General features: G+C 41.7%; 1 long non-coding RNA gene across 1 annotated transcript in view; it reads left to right on the top strand.

Moving 5' to 3' along the window:
• LOC132519906 (uncharacterized) overlaps positions 1 to 23,080 on the top strand; it is a 45,707-nt gene extending 22,627 nt beyond the window's left edge. The window contains exons 2-4 of the long non-coding RNA XR_009540364.1: positions 13,705 to 13,769; positions 18,510 to 18,578; positions 22,752 to 23,080. This is a non-coding gene — a long non-coding RNA (uncharacterized LOC132519906). The remainder of the gene's footprint in view (positions 1 to 13,704; positions 13,770 to 18,509; positions 18,579 to 22,751) is intronic.
• Positions 23,081 to 24,356: the final 1,276 nt, after the last annotated feature.

Genomic DNA, 24,356 nt, shown 5'->3' on the forward strand with positions numbered 1-24,356 from the left:
TGTACATGGATTGCTAACTTGATTGTGTTTGTGGGAATTATCCATTTTCTGGATTATTTGCCAGAAAAAGAAAAGTACTGACTGTTGGCAATCCATTCTCCATTCTCCTTCCCAGACTCCTGAGGGAGGGGCCCTGGTATTCATCAAACAGACAATGCCTCACCCACCCCCTCTCTTGGCCTGGGAGATGGAAATTTGGGGAGAAATGGAGGGAAATGATTATAAGAGTCTCTCACTCTCCCTCCTCTGAAGCATTCTGGGTCCTGAGTTTGGGGTCAAGGGGTATCGTCTGTGTGGAGGAGTCTTTGGTCTTTGGGCAAGACTAGGGTGAGATTCAGAGGAAAGGCTACAGAAGTTGGTTGCTGAGGCTGGCTTTGATCTAGCCTTGAAGCAAGGGTGGTGTTGGTCCTTTAGTTTCTTCAGTGCCCAATCCAGTTCACCACAGTAAGAAAGCAGACAGTGATTGTACGTGGGAGGCCCACTCAGGAAAAACAAAAGAGTTTGCATTCAGCTTGAACGTATCCTCAGGAACCTGTGGGTAGCTGTAATTAGTTGGAGCAAAACCAGACCTGGTGGAAAGATTGAAATAAGCTTCCCCTCAAATTACTGAGTTTGTCTTCATGAGTTGTAGCAAGACAGAGACTCCATAGTCTTGTGTGAAGGAGGATGGTATTCTCCCTGAGCTTTCCACTTAGACTAGCCAGTTGGTTTATTCAAGGCAGATACTAGGAGGGCCCACCTTTCCTTTTCCATGACTCCCTTATGAGGGAGTTGTAGTACAGTGGTTAGAGCAAAGGCCTTAGAGTTTGCTTTAGTTTGTGCCTTGGGCTCTGGCCCTTACTATGTGACCTTAGTTGAATTACTTAACTTCTCTGGGCCTCCATTTTCTCAAATGTAAAAGGGATAATAACTGCTCTTACTTCATAGAATAGTTGTGAAGATGAGATTGGGATGATACATATAAAGCTCTTATAACAGTACGTTGCATTCAAAATTCATTTAACAAACATACGTGGACCAGTATACATTGCTATGTGCCAGGTGCAGGAGAATGGTGACAAAGACCTGGTTCTGGCCCCCAGTGAAACTGATATTCCAGTATGTATGGAGGGTGGTAGCCCGAATAATGTCCCCCCAAATATGTCCACGTTTGAATCCCTGGAATTGGTGAATATATTAGGTTACGTGGCAAGGGGGAATTAAGGCTGCAGAAGGAATTGAGGTTGCTAATAAAATGGCTTTAAAATATTATGGATTATTCAGGTGGGCCCAATGTAATAACAAAAGTCCTTAAAAGTTGGAAGAAGGCAGAAGAATGAGTGTCAGAGTGATGCCATGTGAGCAGGACCTGACCCGCCACTGCTGACTTTGGAGATGGAAGGGGGACAAATGCCAAGGAATGCAATGGCTGCTGTAAGACGACAAAAGCAAGGAAACGAATTCTCCAGTAGGAGCACAGCCCTGCTGATATCTTGATTGTAGCCCATTGAGGCCCATTTCAGATTTTCGACCTCCGGAACTCTAAGATAATAAATTTGTCTTGTTCAAGGCACCACGTTTGTGGTAATTTGTTACAACAGCAATAGGAAACTAATAGTAATACAGACAAGAAATACATCAACAAGTGAATATATAATGTAATTGCAGGTGATGATAAGAAAATTAAACAGGTTAAAGGGATAGAGGGTGATGGAGGTGGGGCCTCTTTTAGATGGTCAGGGAAGGCATCTTTGGAGAGAGAAAATTTGAGAAGAGGCTTGAATGAAATGAGAGGACAAGCCATGGATCTGCACTCCAGGTAGCGGGAATAGAGCCTACAAAGGCCTTAAGGAGAGAAGGATCTCGAATTGTTGAAGAAGGATCAGTGTGGCTGAGGCATAGGGGCAAGTGGGAAAGCAGTAGGAGATATCAGACAAGGCAGAAGTCAGATCCTACAAGCCCTTGGAGTTTTGATTTTATGGTAATAAGTTCGGATTTTATCCCCCATGTGACAGGAAACTACTGGAGAGGAATTACTGGAGGGGGTGATATGAAATAAGTTACATTTTACAAAGCTCACTCAGGCTGCTGTGTGGGGAATAAACTGGAAGGAGTTAAAGAATGGAGGTAAGAAGCTAAATGAGAGGCTTCCCTGGTGGCGCAGTGGTTGAGAGTCCGCCTGTCCATGCCGGGGACGCGGGTTCGTGCCCCGGTCCGGGAAGATCCCACATGCCGTGGAGCGGCTGGGCCCGTGGGCCATGGCCTCTGAGCCTGTGAGTCCGGAGCCTGTGCTCTGCAACGCGAGAGGCCACAACAGTGAGAGGCCTGCCTACCGCAAAAAAAAAAAAAAAAAAAAAAAGAAGAAGAAGAAGAAGAAGAAGAAGCTAAATGAGGAGGATGCTATGGAAAACTATGGACTAGTCTCGGCTGGTGGTGATAGAGGTGGTGAGAAGGAGCTGGATTCTAGACGTATCTTGGTGGTTAGAACTGACTGGACTTTATGTTGGTTTGGATATGAGGTTTGAGGGAAGGAAACAAATCAAGGACACCTTCTAGCTTTGGGCTGGAGCATCTGGGTGGATGGACATGCCATTTACTTACACGAAGAAAACAGGAGAAGGACATGTTTGGAAGGTAAAAGTCCAGAATGTTCACCAAATCAATGCTTAAAGATTATTTTCAGTATCTGATGCCCCTGATACACTGGTCTATTGTTTTTTCCCATCCATATCTATGCTCATCATGTTTCCTCCATCTGAGGCTTCCTCCTCCACTCCATTGTCAAGGGTTCAATTCATATCAAGGCCCATATCCAATGTCACCTCTTTCCTACTTCTGCTATAGGAGAGATTGCTCTTCCTTTTGACTTCACCAAGGCTAGTATTTAAGTCTCTGTAACAGTTTGCTTTTGGACCTCATCTGTAAGTACCTTATCTTTCCTACTGGGCAGTAATCTCCTAGAAGGCAGGGATGTGCATTCCTTTTCTTGTATTCTCTGCTGCTTAGTGACTTGCACACAGGAGGGGCCCAGTAAATGATCACTGAATGGAATTGGATGTTATGGAGAAGACTGTGTTGTGTAGGGGAGTTGAACTAGGTATTCTCTAAGCTAGTTTCTGCTCTAAGATTTCATGATTCATTTGATTGCATGTTGGCTGTCCCCACTACTCAGAAGGTTTCTAAGTTGCCTAGTTCTGCATTTGATTAGGGAGTCCATGAAGAATGCAGTCTACCTTCAATGCCCTCCCAAGGGATTAGGAAGGAAATATTGGGTTTGTAGATATATGCAAAGATGGTTTTCTGCTGCCATATATAAATGGTTTCAGATTCTGTGCACCCTTTCTTTCTTTTTTTTTTTTACACTGCAAAACCAAATATAGTTTTTAATATTATATACGACCAACCCCTTCAGCATCAGTTATTGCACTGATGAACACATACATACTTTATGGTTAACAAACAGAAGTATGGAATTTATATAATTTTTTTCCCTGTAAACATACTGCTACTAAACCTTAGCCATGCATTTTTTTTTTGCGGTACGCGGGCCTCTCACTGTTGTGACCTCTCCCATTGCAGAGCACAGGCTCTGGACGTGCAGGCTCAGCGGCCATGGCTCGCAGGACCAGCCGCTCCGTGGCATGTGGGATCCTCCCAGACTGGGGCACGAACCTGTGTCCCCTGCATCGGCAGGCGGACCCTCAACCACTGCGCCACCAGGGAAGCCCCATGCACCCTTTCTTGATACTCCCTTCCTCTGCAGTTAATAGGGATAACCTTACAACAGGTCAAAAATAGGAAGTGAAGGTGGGATGCCAGTATTGTCTTCAGTTGTTCCTTTTCCACAACTGTGCAAGAGTCTCACATGAACTATATATTTAATGACTTAATTTTGACAGCACACATATGTATCCTTTCTAATACCAAGACAGATATATATTCAAAGATTGCTTAATGAAACATATGGTTAAGGGAAGTTGTTGTTCTTAGCAACAATCTGTAATTTTACTTTTATCCATGTATCAGTTAGCTTTTGCTAGAGGACAAATAATCCCACAACATAGTGGCTTAAAATAACAACCACTAATTTAATGCTTAGTTGTGTAGCTGGCAGTTTGGGCTGGGAGAGCTGAAAGGCTGGTCTGGGCTGGCTTGGCTGATCTTGGCTGAGGTCATTTATGTATCTGTGATCAGCTCATGGGTTGGTGAGGGCTGGACCGTTTGATGGCTTAGTAGAGGTGGCTGGGAAAACTGAGTTACTCTCCACAGTGTTTCTCCTCCTCCATAGGCTAGCCTGGGCTTCTTTATGTGGTGGCAGCAGGATTCCATAAGTGAGACGGCAATTATGCAAAGCCTCTTTAGGCCCAGGCTCTGAACTTTTCAACATTGTCCAAAGCAAGTCACAAGCCCAGCTCAGATTCAAGGAGTGGAGAAATTGCCTCCTGACAGAAGGAGAGGCCAAGCTGCATTTTGCATAGGCTGTAGATATCTGGGAGGGGTGAAGAACTATGGCCATTTTTGCAATCTGTCACCATCAGTTAGGGTGCTTTTGGCTTAAGTAACAGAAAATTCAACTCCAAGTTGCTTAAACAATAAGGATACATTATCTCACAGAATAAGAAGTTTGGAGGAAACGTGATTACAGGGTTATTTCATCTGCTTAGCAATGCCATCATGGACCTAGGTTTTTATTGTATTCAGCTTTCCACTGTGTGTTCCCAGCATGTTCGGTTTTTGTGTACATTTTAACAAGTTGTCCATGACAGTTTCAGCCTTTACTTATAGATGACAAAGTCCAGAGGAGAAAAATGGAATGGCTCTGTCTTGTGTCTCCTTTAGAAGTGAGGAAAACCTACCCAGAATCCCTTGCAGCCTTCCTGTTTTGTCCCATTACATCATATGCCTGTGCCTGAGGATAAGTAGATTGAAAAGCTCTGCCTATCAACGTCATATTAGTAGCTTTTGGGTAGGAAGATGGGAATTAAAGGCGGTGAGCTATGCATATATTTCCCTCAAGAAATACAGAGGCTTAGCAACATTGAATGTAGGGCAAGTAGTTCTACCCAGAAAGTGGCTTTGGGTTTATCGTTCTGGACATTCTTACCATTTTCGGTGATTCCTTTAATAACAACAACAACAACAGCAATCTATGGTAAACATCTGTGCAAACATAAAACTAATTCAATTAGTAGGAAGTTTTTGGCTCAAGAAAATTTCAAGTAAATTAAAACAAAAATTAAAACAAAAACTCTTGTTAAGTGATTTTTTAAAGAAGTGATTCTTATTTTGACTACTTATGTCTGCTTCTTGACACATGTAATACAAAATATATTTCTTTAAATCTTAGAGGCCACTGATGAAGCCTGAGTTTCACAGTCTTAAGCAGTCAAAGAGTAAAGGGATGAAAAAAACAGCCACCAGCTAGGAAACTTTAAAGGTTTTGTTTACAGAGTACATTTGTCCTTAATTTAATTAAGTCACCACAATATCTATTAGTTCTCCTGTGTTTCAAATTTGACCGGGAGTGACATATATGGCAAATGCAAGTATCGTTTTTCTAGAAAGTCTCAAGTAAAATATACCTCTCCTTTAACTACGCTCCATAAATAAAATGTCTTGTAAAAAGGCCATCACCTTAGCAACTGTCAGCTGAATCAGCTTTATGAAGACAAAGTAAAACTACAAGTAAGCCTGCAGATAAGGCCTGGGTAATTTTTTTTTTACCGTTAAAGAAAGTGAATTTTTTTAAAAAAGTGACTTCTGACCATACTTCGAGAAAGATTAAACTAAGTACATTTAAAGTAAACACTTTTTAAAAAAAGAAGTTACCCCGAAAAGCAAGTTTGAAAATTGCATTGTTCTACAGTTTCCTTCCATTTATGATTTGTTTGACTATCTATTTTCTCTCTATGTTAAACTGCTTACACTTCAAAAGCTTTTCCTCTTTCTATAAGTAACGCTTTTAAAGTGAAATCAGCCAGCACGTTTAGTGAATCCCACACTCTGGGTTTCTTTTATAGTATTTTGATCCTTTGATAGGATTTTGTCAAGAGCATGCTTGTGGGTATAGGGTGTTTGGGGCTGTCAATCCTCTTGCCTACAACAACTTAAATATCTATGACAGGACTTTCAAAAGCAAACCACAATGATTTTAGAAAGGAATTAACAATTTGGGTAATTGGTCAATGATCAAATATTAATAATAAGAGTGTAAATCTAACATATGATTGACTTAATTTTTTTATTTCAGAGTCACGTATTGCAGGGGTGATGTAGTTCAGACACCAGGGTATGATGCTGGTTAGGAGAAAATCTTGGGTAAATTCCACCTTAGAATATTCTTTTCTAAGAACAAAAATCTAAGAAATATAAAATCATTTTTTGCACTCACCCCCAGTGTATATGCATGGAAGAAAGCCTGAAAGCACTGCCTCCAAACTGTGTTAACTATGATTACCTTGGAGGTGATTCCTGGTTGGGGGCAATTCCCCATTGCGTTGAGTTTTGGTAGAGTACCTTGCCCTAGTCGTCTGTGGAAGCTGAAAGGGGAAACCCTTCCTAGCTCCCTGCCTAGCAACCAGGGTGTGGTCATATGAACTGGGCTTGTACCTTGAAGCTTCCACCTGAAACTTCAAAACTTGGGTGTGTAACACAGGGCCTGGGGTAAGGTGAGGCAAGTGAGGCATATAGGGTGCTAGAGTGTAAAATTTAAGGAGGCATGCATTTTCAAAGTCCTGGAAGTACTGATTTGCATTTGTCTGACCCTGAGAGTATGTGCCTCCTTAAATTTGGTTCCCTAGGCTCTTGACTTGCGTCCTCAAGTCCCAGCCATGGTTTGACATTTGGACAGTCAGCAAGCAGATCATCACAGTGGGAGTGGAGGTGATGATAGTGGAACAATGATGGGGGCGGTGCTAGTGACAGCAGAAACGATGATGGCGGCAGTGGCTGTGGTGCTTCTGACTCCATTGGTGTCATCTTGTACCTTGGGATGAGATTGGTACTGGATCCCATGGGAAGGAATACTGGTCCTCCTGCCTTTGGATTTGTCAGCTCCTTAATAATCCTTCCGACACATTACTTTTCTACTTAAATGAAGCAGCACTGGTTTCTGATGCTCGCAGCCGAGAACCCTGACTAATACAATGGGATAGTGAGCAATTTATATTTTGTCCTCCTTTATCCTTTTCTGTGTTTTCGTGATTCACATATTTATAACCACGTTACTTTTTCATGGAAGGCCAGATATTTTTACCAGCGTGTTCTGTCATCGAGTAGACCAAAGTGTGTAGGATGGGCTCCAGAGTGAGTTAATTCAGCATTTCAGTGATGTTAACATGAAGGACCTACATCCTCTTCCACTGTTCCATGGTTGATATTGGCTTTACCTTCGTGTTAGTGACGGCCTGGCTATAGCAATTCCAAGAATTACGTGCAGAAATGACAAGGTCTAGAGGAAGAAGCGAAAGGGTCTCTTCTTATGGTACTTTCCCAGGAATGAGACACAATTTTCCAGAAGCCCCACTACTAATTTCACTCTCATTTTATTGGTCCAAATTGAACCACATGCCTAAGGACGGCCTAACTCCTGACAGGGCAATATTCACCTGAGACCAATCAGACCCATTCCTGGAATTGAGGTTAGTTTCCCCTGAGGCACATGACACTGTAGAGGAAAGAAAAGTGACTGAATAAAATTAGAATTCTCTAAGGGAAGAAGAAAGACTGGAAGAAGGCTGGATAGTCAACTTGCAGTATCCATGATTTATTTTGGTTGCTTGTTGAATGCTTTGTTCACTTTTGGGTGGGTGTGTGGCTGCAGTCTGAGTGTTAATGTGTATGTGTTACCTTAAGCAGCTGTTAATCCTGTCTGCTGAAACCAGTTTGAAAATGCTGACTAGATCATAGTAAAATGGTGTAGCCACTGTGGAAAATGGTATGGCAGTTCCTCAAAAAATTAAACAGAATCACCGTATGACCAAGTAATTCTACTTCTAGGTATTCAAAAGAATTGAATGCAGGGTCTCAAACAGAAATTTGCACACTCATGTTCATAGCAACATTATGCACAATAACCAAAAGGTAGAAGCAACCCAAGTGTCCACTGATAGATGAACAGTGAACAGAGAAACACAACGTGGTATGTACATACAGAGGGATATTACTCAGCCATAAAAAAGAAGGGAATTCTGACACACACTAAAACATGGGTGAACCTTGAAGATACCTTGAAGTGAAATAAGGACACAAAAGGACAAAGCCTGTATGATTCCACTTCTGTGAGGTACTTAGATAGTCAAATTCATAGAGACAGAAAGTAGAATGGTTGTTGCCTGGGGCTGGGGGAGGGGAAATGGGCAGTTACTGTTTGATAGACACAGGGTTTCAGTTTGGCAAGATGAAAAAAGTTCTGCACAGCAATGTGAAGGTACTCAATGTCACTGAATTGTACACTTAAAAATGATAAATTTTATGTTGTATATATTTTACTACAATTTAAAAGAAAACATAAATTTTTTAAAAAAAGAAAAAAAGCCCATTGTGAGGGTTAATTTTACGTGTCAACGTGGCTAGGCTATGGCACACAGGTTGTTTTGTGTAACATTGGTCTAGATGTTGCTGTGAAGATATTTTTAAGATCAGATTAACATTTAAATTAGCAGCCTTTGGTTCTGTTTCTCTGGAGACTAATACATCAATTTTTTCATAAGCATTATATGGTATTTACAGAAATTTTATAATTAAACAAACGCTCTCCTATCTCTGTGAATAGAGGATGTGGGACCCAAGGTTGTAAATCCCAGCAGCCCTGGACCCAATGCCCATGAAATGGGTGGAAGTCATACAGGAACAAAGGAGGAAGTGTATGGGTTGGGAAAACCCCACAGAGTTTTCCCCTTGGTTTGGAAGTCCCTTCCTGTCCACAGTCCTCTACTGTATTCTTTATGAAACGACTCAAAACAATAGCTGGTATGACAAGCACTCGAAAAACGTTAGCAACTTTTATTATTATTTTAGGGGAAGATGTGTCTTTCCCATTCATAATATTTCCTTTTATGTGGAGAAAGCTCCACTAGGGAAATAATCTGGCCTCTCCCTCCTCTCTCTACTCACAGATGGCTGAGTTTAGAAGAAGAAACAGAGTGTATTAATCTCTCAGAATTGTTGTAACACATTAGCACAAATCGAGTAGCTTAAAACAATAGAAGTTTATTCTTTTGCAGTTTTGGAGGCCAGAAGTCTAAAACCGAGGTGTGGACAGTTGGTTGGTTCCTTCTGGAGACTGAGGAACAACCTGTCCAATGCCCCTCTCCCCGCTTCTGGTGGTCGCCCAAATCCTTGGTGGTCCTTGCTTGTAGATGCATCGCTACAATCTCTGACCATCTTCTCTCTGTCTTCCGCCCTTTTCTTTTAAGGCCACTTGCCATTTGATTTAGGGACCAGCCTACCCCAGGATGATCTCATTTCAAGATCTTTAATTACATACGTGAAGAAGCTTTTTTCCAAGTAAGGTCATAGTCACAGATTCTGAGTGGACACGTCATTTGAGGTGGGGGGTGAGTGGGTAAGAAGGGGTCACCATTCAACCCGCCGCGCAGAGCATGTACATTTCAGCCTCCTCCTCTCCTTGTTTTGTGGGGGGGGGGTGGTGGTGAACCTGCCTGCTGAGAATATGTGTTCTGCTCTGATTCTCCTGTTGTAGGTTTTATAGGAGTCTTGCCCTCCATCAGAAAAGCTGTGTGGTAAGGCAATTCTGGTGACTGCATGGATAAATCTGTCTAATTCCGAGTTTAGAATTGGAAATCCACTTACCTGAAGTCAGACAGTCTTATTCTTCACTATCAACTTCATCAAGTAAAGGTGATAGCTTGGTCTCCCACCTACCCTATTCTTCTATTTCATGCTTCTATTCTATTCCAGTTTAGAATTCAGGAATAGAAGTAAGGTGCCCTTTATTCAGCTCCGTTGAAAATTCAATTAATATTTCTTAAGGCTCACATCAAATGTCAGCAACTTTCTAAATTCTTCCCTCACTCTCACAGGCAGAATTAGCCATCTTTTCAGGCCTTTGCCCTCCTTCGCGTTATCTCCTGTGAGTACTTTTTCGCTTGGGATTACAGTTGTTCACAGACTCGCTGTCTCCCATTTTGCATCCCCTGAAGCCCATTCCATTGTGGTCTATGAACAAATGATTGGGGCAAGCAGGAACTATATTTTGACAACCCAGACATCCTCCTAAGAATACTACAGCACAGACTGCATAATTAGCCACCATGTATCCCATTATTCTGTCATGCTTTTGATTTCATTGTCATCTTTGTTTTCTTAGCTGTTATGGGTCATGAATAAGAAAGGAAATCTCACTTTTTACTGGAAGCAGGATCCAAAAGATCTTGTATATTTTGTCAAACCAATTTATGGGCTTTACCTACTAAGTAAGGGTGGTCTTTTATACTGCTTTATGTATCTTATAGTTGTGTGGTTTTTTGGGTTTTTTTACCTTTGAAATGTTGAGAAATACAAAAATGCATATGAAAGAACTTTTCAACGCACACATCACCCCACCATCCAGAGTTCCTGTTAACTCATCTCTCCAGTTTATTCTCTCTCAATTTCAGAGCTGAATGTATAATTAATTCACTAATAATACTATATAACTTATATGTACTAATTTTTATTTAACATTACATCAGTCAGCATTTTTCTTTGTCATCATATATTCTCCAAATCATGATCCTTTGGAAGGCTGTATAATATTCCTTCTTATAAATATAATTTTTTCAACTATTTTTTTTCTTGTGGAGTATTCAAATAGTCTTAATTCTTATGTATTTAAAACAACTTTTCAAAATGTACTAACAAGTTATAATTGTTATAGCATTTTGTCTGACATTATTTGTAAAAAGTTGAACAGTTGAAATAGTCAAACTCAAGATGGCAAACAATGCACTAGGACATTGTTCTGCAGAGAAGTCAGTTGATGTGATCGCCAGGATGAACCACACCCTCTTGTGACGCAAGCTGCTGCAGACAGTGCTCTATGCATGGGTTGACATGATGTAAACCGGAGCCCTGCTTCCCTGGCTACAGTGGACTGAACAGAGAATTGATGCTTGAGCCAAAGGCAGTTGTACCTGGGATGTCCAGTAGCCAATGAGACTGGCTGATGCAAGAACTCCACCCAAGGTGGTCACTGTATCCTGAATGATGTCTGGCCAATCAAACAAAGCCTCTTTCACACAATTTGAATTTGAGACCTATTGGGGGGACTAAGCCAAAAGGTTGGGCAGAAATGGGCAGACACCCAGAGAGGAGTCTGGAAGTCCTGTCTATGCGGCAGTGGGAGCCACAACAAAACAGGAGCAATGGAGTAGAGAAAAGAAATACAGAAAGTATTTGGCGGTACAAGCAGAGGAAGCAGAGGCAGAGTGTAGCTGAGTCACCATATTGGCAGAGCAATAGAGAGGGAGCAACAGATGCCCACTGCTGAAGCAATGTCAAGAAAAACAGGTGGCTGGAGGTATACTGTGTCCTGAGTGACATTCCCAGCTCCGCCAGGCAGCTGCTAAAACTGCTTCCTGCTCTTCCCCACTTCCTCATGTATCCTTACGACGCACCACATTCACCCAAGTCACCAGAGCACGTCTCTTTTCCTGGCAACCTGAAAGAGCCTCGTCAACAGCACGTAATATTCATATCTCTATTATGGCACGTATCAGGTGGCATTATGATGATTCGCTTTTAGGATGCTCCCTGACTAAACTCCTGAGGTCAAGGACCGTGTTTTACGCCTTTTTAAAACATCCTCAGCAACTAGGACATACCTTATCACGTAGTGTGTACATACTAATTGTTTCATGAATGAATGACTGGTGAGGAGTATGAGTGTGCATGTGCCCAAAACAGCCTTCAAAACACAGGGAGCTCAATTAGAGAGCATTTCTCTCAAGGAAGTACATTTCTGGTTTATTGTTTTGTCTGCTATTAATAAAGGTATCAAACCTTTTACTCTCACAAATTTTATTCGAAACAATGGCTAGACAAATATTCTCCTTTAATTTTGTTGTAACTTAAAAACACATTTAAAAAAATATATAACATTTATCTAGTCTGCCTCATATCAGACATGACACTAAGCTCATAGTATATGTTATACTAAGCTGTATGGGGAGAAGGCACACAATAAGACAAAGCCCCAGCACTTTGGGGCTCTCAGTCTAGGAAAGGAAGCATGCCATCCACACCAAGAGAAATAAAACAGTGTAGAATGGCCACAGGGCTGCTACAAAGTGCTGAGGAACTACTTTGCTGAAATGTGATTTTAGAATAGGCACTGGCAGGTTGAGTAGAGAAGGCTTAGCTCTTAAGGAGATAGCATCTTCTAAACAGTGGTTAATAGTCCTCTCTACATTGTCAGCTTAATAGGACATGATCTCTAAATTTCAGATTTCCAAAACTATTTGGAACACAATAGGTTGTGAGTGCCAGAATTTTTTTTCCTGGTAACATTTATCCACTGTCTTAGGGCAAGGAGTTATTTTTCCTATTTCAAACGAGACAAGAAATCACTAATTAATTTTTCTGAAAAGAAACTTAGCAAAACAGTGCTTTGATACAACAGAGTTGCATCAGCTTCCTGCTGCTTTTTAACAAGCTGAATGAGTTCAGTTTGGCCATGTGGGGCTGCAGTATCACCACGCCACCATTGTTGATAACCTGTCAGCAGTGAAGATGACACTTAAAATTGTGACTCAAATTGCAAAACGTTTATTTTACTGTGTTCAAACTTTGAACCACGGTTACTGAGATATCTGAGTTTAAAAAAAGTGATATTGAATGACTATCACCCAAAGGAACACAAATAAATGTTGGCAAGGATGTGGAGAAAAGGGAAGCCTCCTGCGCTGTTGGTGGGAATGTAAATTGGTGCAGCCACTATAGAAAACAGTACGGAGGTTTCTCAAGAAACTAAAAATAGAACTCTAATATGATCCAGGAATTCCACTGCTGGGTACATATCTGAAAAAAATGAAAACACTAATTTGAAAAGATACACACACCCTAATGTTCATGGCAGCATTATTTACAATTGCCAAGATATGGAAGCAGTCTAAGTGTTCATCAACAGATGAAGGGATAAAGAAGATGCGGTATATATATATATATATATACACAGACACACACACACACACACACACACACACACATATACACACACACACAATAGAATACTAATCAGCCATAAAAAAGAACAAAATAATGCCATTTGCAGTATCACGGATGGACTTGGAGGGCATTTGTCTTTCTCTGTCTGACTTATAAATGAAATAAGTCAGACAGAGAAAGACGAATACTGTATGATATCACTGACATGTAGAATCTAAAAAATATAACAGACTAGTGAATATAACAAAAAAGAAGCAGACTCACAGATATAGAGAATAAACTTGTGGTTACCAGGAGGGGGAGGGAAGGGGCAATATAGGGGTAGGGGATTAAGGTACAAATTATTGGGTATAAAATAATCTACATGGATATAATGAACCACACAGGGAATATAGCCAATATTTTATAATAACTATAAATGGAGTATAACCTTTAAAAGTTATGAATCACTATGTTGTACACCTGTAACTTGTATAATATTATACAACTATACTTCAATAAAAATAAATAAAAAATAAATGAAAATGATATTGTTGAATTTCTCATCACATGCTGCAGATATATCTGAAAAACCTCTTCCCAGCGAACACTTAAATTAGCAGAGGAGCCTCTTCACAGTTTAGGTAAGTAAACTTTGAAATGGAATTGCGTATTACTCAAACTTACAGCCTGCTTTTAAACTTCGGCAAAAATTTAATTAAAGAGTATCCTAAGTGTTCCAGGTACACTGTTTGAAAAAGTTACTCTTTGGAACTGCTCACCTATGTGAATCAGGATTTTCTCAATACCATGCAAATAAAATAAAATACAGAAGCAAACTAGATGTTAAGGCTGATATAAGCCTGCAATTGTCATTCCTTAACCCAACTTTAAAATGTTTGCATATTATTTGCAAATTAGTAGACTGTGTTATTTTAACCTGCCCAGCATCTTTCCTTCTTCTCCAGGTAATGGCACCTCAGTTTTCCTCTGAGACCATCTGTCTCCCCTCTGAGTCCATGGAGACTCTGGGGGGACACAGGACCCACTGTGACCATTCAGTGTGTACCATGGTCCAGGGTGCAGTGACAGGGCCAGGGATGGGCATGTGAGTCAGGCCAGGCCACTGAGGCTTAGTTCTGAGATTGTGTTGGGTCCTGTTAGGAAGGAGATTGGAACTTGTGAATATGGTTATAAGCCTGGATCTGCCAGGGACTGCCACAGGGAGGAAGCTCATCTTGAGAATGGGGCAGCCACCATTCTCCGTGCCCCTCCATGGAGAGGGACACGGAGATGAGAAATGGACAGACAGCTTTGATGGTATTCCTTCAGCCCCTCAGTCAACTGATTCTGGAATCCCAGAAGCACTTCTGGATTTAGTCAAAAAATCTTTCTCCTCCCTCACTTTTTTTTTCTTCCCTGAGTTAGTTTGGATGGGGTTATCTGCCACTTGCACTAGAAAAAAAAACCTTGATTGATGTGCAAACGATTATATTTTTTCTCATTAGTTGATCTAAGAATAAGCAAATGTAGGAAATTCCCTGGCGGTCCAGTGGGTAGGACTCTGCGCCTTCACTGCCGAAGGCGCGGGTTGAAATCCTGGTCAGGGAACTAAGATCCCACAAGCCTCGCGGTGTGGAAAAAAAAAAAATTTCACAAATGAAACATCACGTTTCTTTGTTCTATGCATTCAAGTTCCTCCTAAGAATCACTTGACAATATAAATATTTCAAATATAAACATTAAAAATTAAATATAAATATATAAAATGCTTACAATTCCCTGCCTACAAAATAAGGTCAAGTGCATGTGTCACAAGTCATCACAGACCATTTGCAGTCTGTCCTGAGTTACCTTTCCAGCCCCAGGCCTTGAATTCCTTCCATGTCAGAATTCTAGCACTCTCTCCCCAGCTGCCTCTGCCCCTCAGCTCTTCTGCGACTTACTTAGCTTGTCTCCTCTGCTCAGAATACCACCCTTTTCTGGCTGTTGGTTTTTTCACTCATTCCTTATGGTTCCGCTAAATAGCACTTCCTCTGTAAAGTCTTCTAGAATCTTTCCACGTAGAGTTAATTACTCTTTCTTCTGCTTAGCCCTCATCACAGTCTGACCTGTATCATGGCTGGGGGCACATAACTGACTTCCTTCTAGTCTGGAGTCTCATGGGCTGGGTCTACTTCCTATTCATCTGTGGATGCGTCCTGCTTAAGCTCTGTCTGGCACCTAGTAGATGCTCAATGCATATTTGTCAAATAAAATTTCAATGCTGGGCCTCGGGGTAGGTTTTGCTCTTGTTTTCTCTCTTAGGTGCGACTGGCCCTTCTCATCTAGGGTGTAAAGGGAGCTGTATATACTTAGCAGTACTACTGTCAGCATTCGCAATCACCAAACACCATTAATGACCTAGGTTCCACCCATTCCTGGTCCAAGAGTGACTTTTATTGGCTCTATTTATTGGCCCAAACATGAACTCCTTGGTTTTAATGGGGCCTTGAGCCAAAGTTAGAAAAGCACAGATCAAAGAGCTCCAAGGGCATTCAGTATTGGGGATGCTACCATTCTTCACCAAGTTTTATTTTGGCTGAGTGGTTTAGTATATTTTTCCTTGGTAATTTCCGTTTATCACAAGAATGGGAGATGTTTAACCAAGTAGTTTACAAGTATTTCAAAACACGTTCAGCTATCAGGAGGCTTGTTTCGTATCCAGACACGCTGGGCATGTCAACTTCTTTGGGCAACACTCTTGCCTCCTGTCACCTTCATTCTGCTGCTTAATTGACTTGCATGCTTTAGGCCATCTGACCTGGTAGTGACTTCCCATGTTGCTTTCCTGAATAACTAATGATAGATATTATACCTACAAGTATTAACCACTCCTGATTTAAGTTAGACTTGTTGGGCAACATGAAATGTTCTTAAGCTGGCCTTCTTTTCCTGATGGACTTTCTTGGGGATCGAGCACCTCACCCCACCACCTCCCTGTCGAGGAAGAATATTGCTGTGGACACTTTACCCTGTATCACAGGATACCCTCACACTTGGAAGAGAATGTAGAGACCATTCTTTTAACTGGTGGGTTATTAATTGTGATGACCCAGTTCCTACTGCATGATGAGGAATGTTTTCTTCATGGAAACAGCCATGTGGAGGGGAGCGACAGATGCCAGGGTTGTTGTGTTGGCCCAGGGCCAGTTCAGAGGTAGCAGGACTAAACTCTTATCTTTGGGATTGAATTCCGCTGGCTTGTCCTTGGGAGTAGGGACAAGGCAAGAGAGGTTGGCAAGAGAGGTGATAAGGTCCTGTTCCCTTGGGTGTTCCTACTTTGTTGGACAATGCGGGCAAATTATAGGCTGCAGGACAGCATGCTGAGATGTTAAAAAGAGACGGCTACTCTGATTTTCCAGTAGTCAATGCCATCTTCAACCCTTTTATTTTCAAATTGATCTTTTCTGTTGATTTTTTTATCTGTTGACAGCCCTCTCTGGGTTTACCCAATTGCCCCTTCCTACCAGTTGAGACCAGGGAAACATTACAGGAGTCACAAAATCAAAGGGGGAGAGTGTGTTTGGAGTGGATGTGTTGCTTTCCATGATTAAAGCCTGAAAAATTAAGAAAAAAATTTCCCTCCCATTCTCTAGATCTTTTTTGTGTTGTTTGCCTGGAAATGTAGAATTACACATATTTTAGAATGTAGAATAAACTAATTAAGAAACTATGATGATAAATGACTACTCCGTGATCCCTGGAACCCAGTCAGAGACAGTCTGTTGCTAAGGGAAGGGCAGGAGCCTTGGAGTCTGCTGGACATGAGTTCAAATCCTATCGCTGGCTCCTACTAATGTGAATAGAAGGATTACTATGAACTTCAGAGAGAGAATATGTATCAAAATACCCAATTCCTAATAGTGTAGTTTATTATACAATTAGAGCATTTTTAAAAGTAAAATTAAGTATTCTTGAACCTTTGGTAAGTATATATACCACGCAGAAGTAAACTGCTTGCTCTCCCCAGAGATTCTGCCATTTTTATAAGAGAACGGGGTGGTGGGCAGCCTCTCCTTTGCTTGCAGATTTCCTTTTGTTGCATTTTGATCTTGAGATTGGTGGATGTCTTCCTGTATCCTCAAAGGACTTATGGTTTGGTGGACACTGAGAGTAGCACCCACTTGTTCCTGCAGAGATGGGAAACAAGGGGCTTATTGGCCATCTCGCTCAAAAGGCCCTAGACAGAGAGAAGGAGAAAGAGGAAGTGAAGAGGTTTGGGACTTGGAAGGAGATCAGTACTCTCTGTATCTGCCTGGCAGAGTAAAAGCTTCTAAGTGCAGAAAACATAATGACTGCCTTTGTTGGCTGGAAGTTTGCTGGTGCCTCTGGTTTTCAAGTTTTTGCCTGCTTTATAGAGGCAGGCAGAAAGCATGAGATGCTAGATTCCCTTGAGTTCAGCGCTCTGTGTTGCCGGGATATTGAAAAATCATTTTAATTTGTTGGAATGCAAATTCAAGAGGAAAATGTGGAATTGTTGCATAAATACATGATATCTTTAAGTCTAATAAGTCCAAAGCATTCTAACTTTGTGAGAAAACCACACAATGTGAAATTTTAATGCTATTAACCTAGGAAAATCATTTTAATTACGTGCACTAAAAATACTGCAGACGTTGGTCTTCCCCTCACCACACTTCCATTAAAAGTGGGAGAAGGTGAACAAAAGTTCTTCCCCCCGTTGAATGCATTGAAACATTTTAGTAGCACCCTTTGTATAACTGATTATCATATGGAGGTAAATGCATGGATTCTGCCTCGGTTTGAGTGCCAGCTCCACCCTTTATAAGCAAATCCTTTAACCTCTCAGTGATGTGATTTCTTGTAAAATGGGATTCTTGTAAGGATTAAATGAGTGAATATGTGAAGTGCTTGGCAAGTAAGCATTATATAAGTGTAATACTTTCTTCCTCTTCTTACAGACCAGTTTATCTTCACAAAATTTTTGCGAGGAAGACAGCGTAGGAGTTATTAATGTCCTTGTGGGGAATATAAAGTCCAGAATAACCGAGTACCTTCCCTGGGATCAAATATTTAGTAAGCTATAAAAGTGGGATTCAGATTCAAGCGTTCTGACTTTCCACTCTATTGCCCTTAACTTCTGGAAATTTTACACTTTTAGTCTTCTCCTTAATGCTCGGGAGTGAATTAAGCACAACTACTGATTGAATATGTCTTCTTCAGATATATACTTATTAGCTGAATAGAACAACTAACAAGGAGGTATTGCCTAAAGGAATATTGGTAAACATTCTCTGATATAACAGCACAAACATTCAAGCATTTTATAGGAAGTTTTTTCCCTTCGTGTAACCAAGTGTTTTATTATTATTTTTTTTTAGATAAGATTGAATAAAGACAACTGATGCTCAAGCCATTACTATGGAGATTCAAGAACCAAGCGTGAACAGGTCTGTATGTGTGATGATACGACACAAAAGCCACGTTACAAATGATGCAGTCATTGAAAATGAAGCATTTGCTCAATCCGAAAGTGTGATTTCAAGAGATCTATTTCCATACCTTTCGTCCACAGTGTAGCTATCTTTACTTTTAATCAAAACACTGAAGCCTGAATCACCCTGACAGGGCCTGAACAACAGCATCTATGACAGAGAACATTTCGGAAGAAATCCCTTCATTTTGTCCACATGTCTACTTCGAAGCTGTGGGAGTCGGAGAGGAGAAGAAGGAGGAGTTGATGGCTATATTGTTTCGTACAGTGTTACATTGTACAACAGTGGAGGGGGCGAGGAGAGGAAACTGACCGTAACCTGGAAGAGCAGAGATGAAGGAAAAGAACTGCTTAGGGCACGGTGCTTGTCAGGAGTAGATAGAGTTGCTATGAGGAAGTTTGTTCTAGTCCTTTTAAGGTTTTAGAAAATATTTCTACTTTGATTTCACAGAATTTTATTACTGAGAGGGATTTTAGAACTTATTTGCCACAACTTTTTTCACTTTTTTTTAGTCAGGTAGACAGTTGAGACCCAGAAGGGTCAGCAGTTCCTCCAACTTCACAAGTTGAGTGTAACCAAGTCGCGATTGGGTCTTTTGATTCCCTTTCTGATTCAGCAGTAGCTCATTGTGGGATCTTGAGCCTGATACATTGCTGGTACTCTGCAAATATTTGACGAAGGAAAGAATGAATTCCTGAATGACTCTGTCTCCCATACCTTTCGATCGTGGACCATTTTTGTACCCCCAGATAAAGTCAAAAGAGATCGTCGTGTGCTTTGCAGTTGGGCACAGAGATGGAGAAAGCAAAGTTTCTAGTTCTGGAACAGAGACATCAGAAGAATGACCCCACTTCTTTTTAAATTTTCTCTTTGCCAAGGGGGGAATCATTCAGCAGAGATGTGTCTGCTGGGAGGGCCAGGTTCTGAAGTCAGCCACGAGAAGAAAATCACAGATAATCAAAACTTCCCTTGAAGTTTTCTTAGGGAGGTACCATGCCAAAGCCTGGTGGACTATTTCTCAGCCAGTTTTCCCTCCATCATTGGAGCAGACAGCTGTTTTCTTGTTTGAGTACCAGTGAAGCAGTTAGCTTACATTTTGAGGTCATGTATATGAAAAATGTGTATTTTAAGCAGAAGACTACACAGGGAAGGTCCGTAGGCATGGAGACAAACCTAGGGCAGAACAGATTTGTTGGTCCTGTCTCATGTTCACTCTGGGGCACCTGCTTTTTAAGACCAATACCCATTCCCTCTCTCTCTCTCTCTCGTATATAATCCAACTTACAAAAGTTTAATGTATGTTAGATTTCATTCCGCTGTTCTACCTAGTACATTGGGAAAGCTGAACTAAATACTGACCCAGTATCTAGAATCAAAATCTACATTAAAGGTATTTACTTTATCTTGTGGAACTTCTTAGATAAAGATGAGAGGTCTAAACTCTATAATTAGATAATTTTATTGGCAGTGATATGAATTATTATTATTTTGCTGTGGAGGCTTAAAAAAGAGGAAGTTTTGGTATAGATATGCCTGGGAAAAGGAGAATATATTATATGATGACTGAATTTAGAGAAATTTAAATGCAAAAGGAAATCAGCCTCTGACATTCTTGCCCTCTTTTCCCATCTCTGAAAAAACAAAAACAAAATCGCTGGTTTACTCAGAGTCCCTCTTTTAAGACTTGATTCAGACATCCAAGCCTTCTATCCTCAATAGGCTGTTTGTCGCTTTTCCTGCATCTCTCTCCCTCTTTCTTCCCTTTCTTCCTACCCATCTCCACTCCCAATTCTCCATTCCCATTCTTTCTTATGCTGCAGCTTCACTGTGGACACAGACCACAGCGTCAGGGAGGCTTTTTTAAGAATTTCTTAAACTTACTAAAAAGTAATAAACTCTTGCAGACATTACGAAGGAGGACTTTGGACAGAGATACCTAGCTGATTTCTTGGAACAATAGCTGGGGAATTATTTTTCGGCTCCAAGAGGATAATATTTAAGTTGCTATATGTTTGCTGATCCTGGTGAGAGGGTTGGAACAATCGAGCATGCACGGGAAGCTTGGGCTCTTGGCCCAGTCGGCTCAGAGTCTAAATATTTGGAGGATGAATACTTGAAAATACATTTAAACATTTAAAACATTTTATTTGTTTTTCCAGGAAGTCGCATTGTTAATGCGATACAATTCTGCAGCAGGACTCTGTCTGCGGGAGGTGTGAACCTCCTGGACAAGCCCACGCTCAGGCTCCACCTTAGGCCTTGGTGTGAAGCCAGAGATGTGCATGTCTATTGGCTAATGTCCACGCCTGTGAAGTGGGTTATTATTACAATCGCTCACCTTCAATGCCTGTGTTCTAAAGTCATCCTAAGGGTCTGACCCAACTCTGCACTGAAACCAAGAATGGAACTTCACACACACACACACACACACACACACACACACACACACACACCCCATTTTCCAAACCAAATGTTGCAATGTTTATCTTCTTTTGTCAGTGCTGCCGCTTTATTATTATTGCCAGCTTCCAACTCTACACAGATGGTCATCTGTGGTCAGTTTTCCTCTCCTGCCTATGAGGCAACATACCTTTGGGCTGGTATATGCTTAGAGAATTCAAACTAATATGAATGCATTAGATTATGTAAAACATAATTAGGAAAGCAAATTTGTTGTAAAAGCAGCCTATGTGTTTATATAACTTACAATCAATTATAAGCAACTGGGGGATTTTCAATGTTCTTTAGACATACAGATATATTCCAGGACCTCAATTATGTCAACTATTTGCCTATCTCAATCAAATGATCTAGATAATTGCCAAATATCTACTTTGCTATGCTATCAAGTCCCAAACTCTCATTGTCTCGGTGGAATGGAAGTGAGAATCACCTTCACTTCTAAAATTTGAAGTAGAAAGCGCTGGGGAGGGCTGAGGTAGAAAGAAGCATGGGTGTGCACCCGACCTGGTAATTGCCATGGTAAGGTGTCTTAGACAACATGATAATAACTCTCTCGATAGAACTGGGGATGCGGTAGCAACAGTAAAAATTATATTAAACTGGGCCCGATGCCCAGACTATCAGCCTCAGATAAACAAAATATAAGAGAAGCATTTCAAGAGGGGCTAACTTGTGAATCAAGGAAGCTAAAACAGGCCAGAGAGGTGCTTGCTTGAGGAGACAATGCTTTCACCTCCTTGAAAAAGCTGTGCCCAACCTAATTAAAATGCCCAATCTAATTAAAAATCTAACCATAATCTCCCCGGTGGCCCTTCACTCCACCCCTTTCCATTGTTAAGATGCTAATAGGGTCGCTTAGCTGAAAAATTATTAAACCAGAGACTATTTGAGCACACACGCGTAATCCCCAGCCTAGTGAATTGGAGCGAAGATGCTAGTGATTTGTACAGCGATGGTGGTGTCTCCCTCAGCAATGATGTATGACATGGATTAGTGCAGAGCAGCCATCTGCTGTTGAGGAGGGTGATAGAATCTGTTCCACAGCGGCAGATGACTCCCCAGTGCTGGCCAGCTGGCTCAGAGTGGACGAAGTTGGGCAGGGTAAGTGATGCCCCAGCGACCCTCTGGGGAAATAACTCCGGGACCTCTCCCTTAGGTGCCTATATTTGTCCCTGCTGGCTTCATGCATACACATATGTCATAGAGCTGATATGATGCAACACACTTTAGAACATGGAGAAGAAGGAAGAAGCACATACCCACCATAAAGTTTAAAAGTTGCTGGTCTTGAGCATGAGATGTGCCCTTGAGTCTCACGGTAGCCTGGACAAAAAGAGGAAACCTGATAAATCATATAGCTCACATTTTCTGGGAAAAGAAGCAAGTCAGTTTCTTAGAAGAAATAAAGTTTTTTCTTACTTTTTCACGTTTAACTTGATAAAGAGGAGAAACTGAATTTCTCAGGGTGTATATTAGAAAATGTCAAGCTGCTAGACTGCTTGGCCTATTTACAGGGAAAGGACCAGAGCATGGATTCCCCAGTGACTAATGAGAAATAGGTAGCACTCAGCAGTTCCCTAATAGGATTGTGATGTTTACCTTTTTCTCTTTGCATATCTGTATTTTCTAAAATTTCCACCATCTGGGACTTCCCTGGTGGCGCAGTGGTTGAGAATCTGCCTGCCAATGCAGGGGACACGGGTCCGAGCCCTGGTCCGGGAAGATCCCACATGCCGCGGAGCAACTAAGCCTGCGAGCCACAACTACTGAGCCTGCGCTCTAGAGCCCACGAGCCACAACTACTGAGACCATGTGCCACAACTACTGAAGCCCACACGCCTAGAGCCCATGCTCCACAACAAGAGAAGCCACTGCAGTGAGAAGCCTGTGCACCGCAACGAAGACACAACGCAGCCAAAAATTAAAAACACAAAAAGCAGAAACAAATAAAATAAAATTTCCACCGTGAACATGCATGACACTGTCATATAAATGTGCTGGTTCTGGGTCTGCTTGACCTGAGGTCCATTCCTCACTCTTCCTTCCCTGGCTGTGTATTCAGGGGGCCTGACCCCTCCAGGCCAATGTTCTCAGACCCCATGTCAGCCGGCTCACAACTGGGTTTGGCCCATGGAGGCTCTAGTGGGAGTTTGGAGAACAGGAGGGAGGTTGAAGTTAGGGTATTTCTCCCTCTCTCTCAGTCCTGGGTGGTATCTCTGGCAGCTGCTGCCTCTCTTCCTTGGTTCCATCTCTCACAGGAAACCTGCCATAGTTCCTGCTTCCTCTGGGTAATCCCAGGCCCAGGGCTCGGGTAGCATCACCTCCTCCCTTTGTCCCTCCAGCTTGGGAGTGGTGGCGACTTCCTGCTGTGGCTAGACTCTGGATTGCCTCACCATCCCTTGTTTGGCTTTTAAGTTTCTTTCATCTCATTGCACTAAACTTCCTCTGTTCTAAATATTCAGAGTGGTTTCTGTCTTCCTGGTTGGGCCCTGACACAAAGAAACAAAAATGTATTTGAAACAAAAATGAATGGGGCAAAAGAATTTAGAGGGACTTGAGCTGGAGAAGTAACTGAAGAAGCAAAAGCCGATAGATCATGGCAGCACACACAAAGCAAAGTCTGGGCTTGGTGCACACCAGCTGGAAAGGACTTCCGGTCACGTACGGGCCTTTTTAGGCACATTTACGCACACGAATTACAATTTTACTTAGAGTTGTCAGCTCCAGAAGTGAAGGATAACAATGTGTCAGTTATAGAGAAAAAACAAACAACCCCCCTCTCAACCCCCATGAGATTTGGAGTCCTACGTCGTTCAAGTCCCATAGAACTCAATTCCTGGCTTGTGGTGGATACTGTGGTTGACTCTGCAGCCTCCATTCCACCCCTCCCACATGGCATAGCAGCTGTGGGGTTTGGAGGGGACTGATCCAACCTCTAGCTTCTGGGTTGTGGTCTTGGTTGACATGGTCGCTGGATCATGTACCCCAGGCCTCAGCCAATCAGTACCTGGTATTCCCCTGGCCACTGGTGCAACAAAATGAAGCCGGGGTCTCATGTTTGATGATTGGAGAAAGAAAAGTTCTTTCTCCTGCTAGATAGTGTGGTGGGCCCTGAAACTGCTCCAGCATTTTGCTACTAAATGGAAAAAGAGACTCAGAATAGAGCTGACACAAAAAGAAGGGTAAATCCAACACAATCAAAATAAAACAGCTGGATTTCTGATCAAACTGTGCCTGAAGCCCACCGCACCACTGAACTTCTTCTGTTCT

This window comes from Lagenorhynchus albirostris, chromosome 4 (assembly GCF_949774975.1).
Source record: "Lagenorhynchus albirostris chromosome 4, mLagAlb1.1, whole genome shotgun sequence".
NCBI lineage: Eukaryota > Metazoa > Chordata > Mammalia > Artiodactyla > Delphinidae > Lagenorhynchus > Lagenorhynchus albirostris.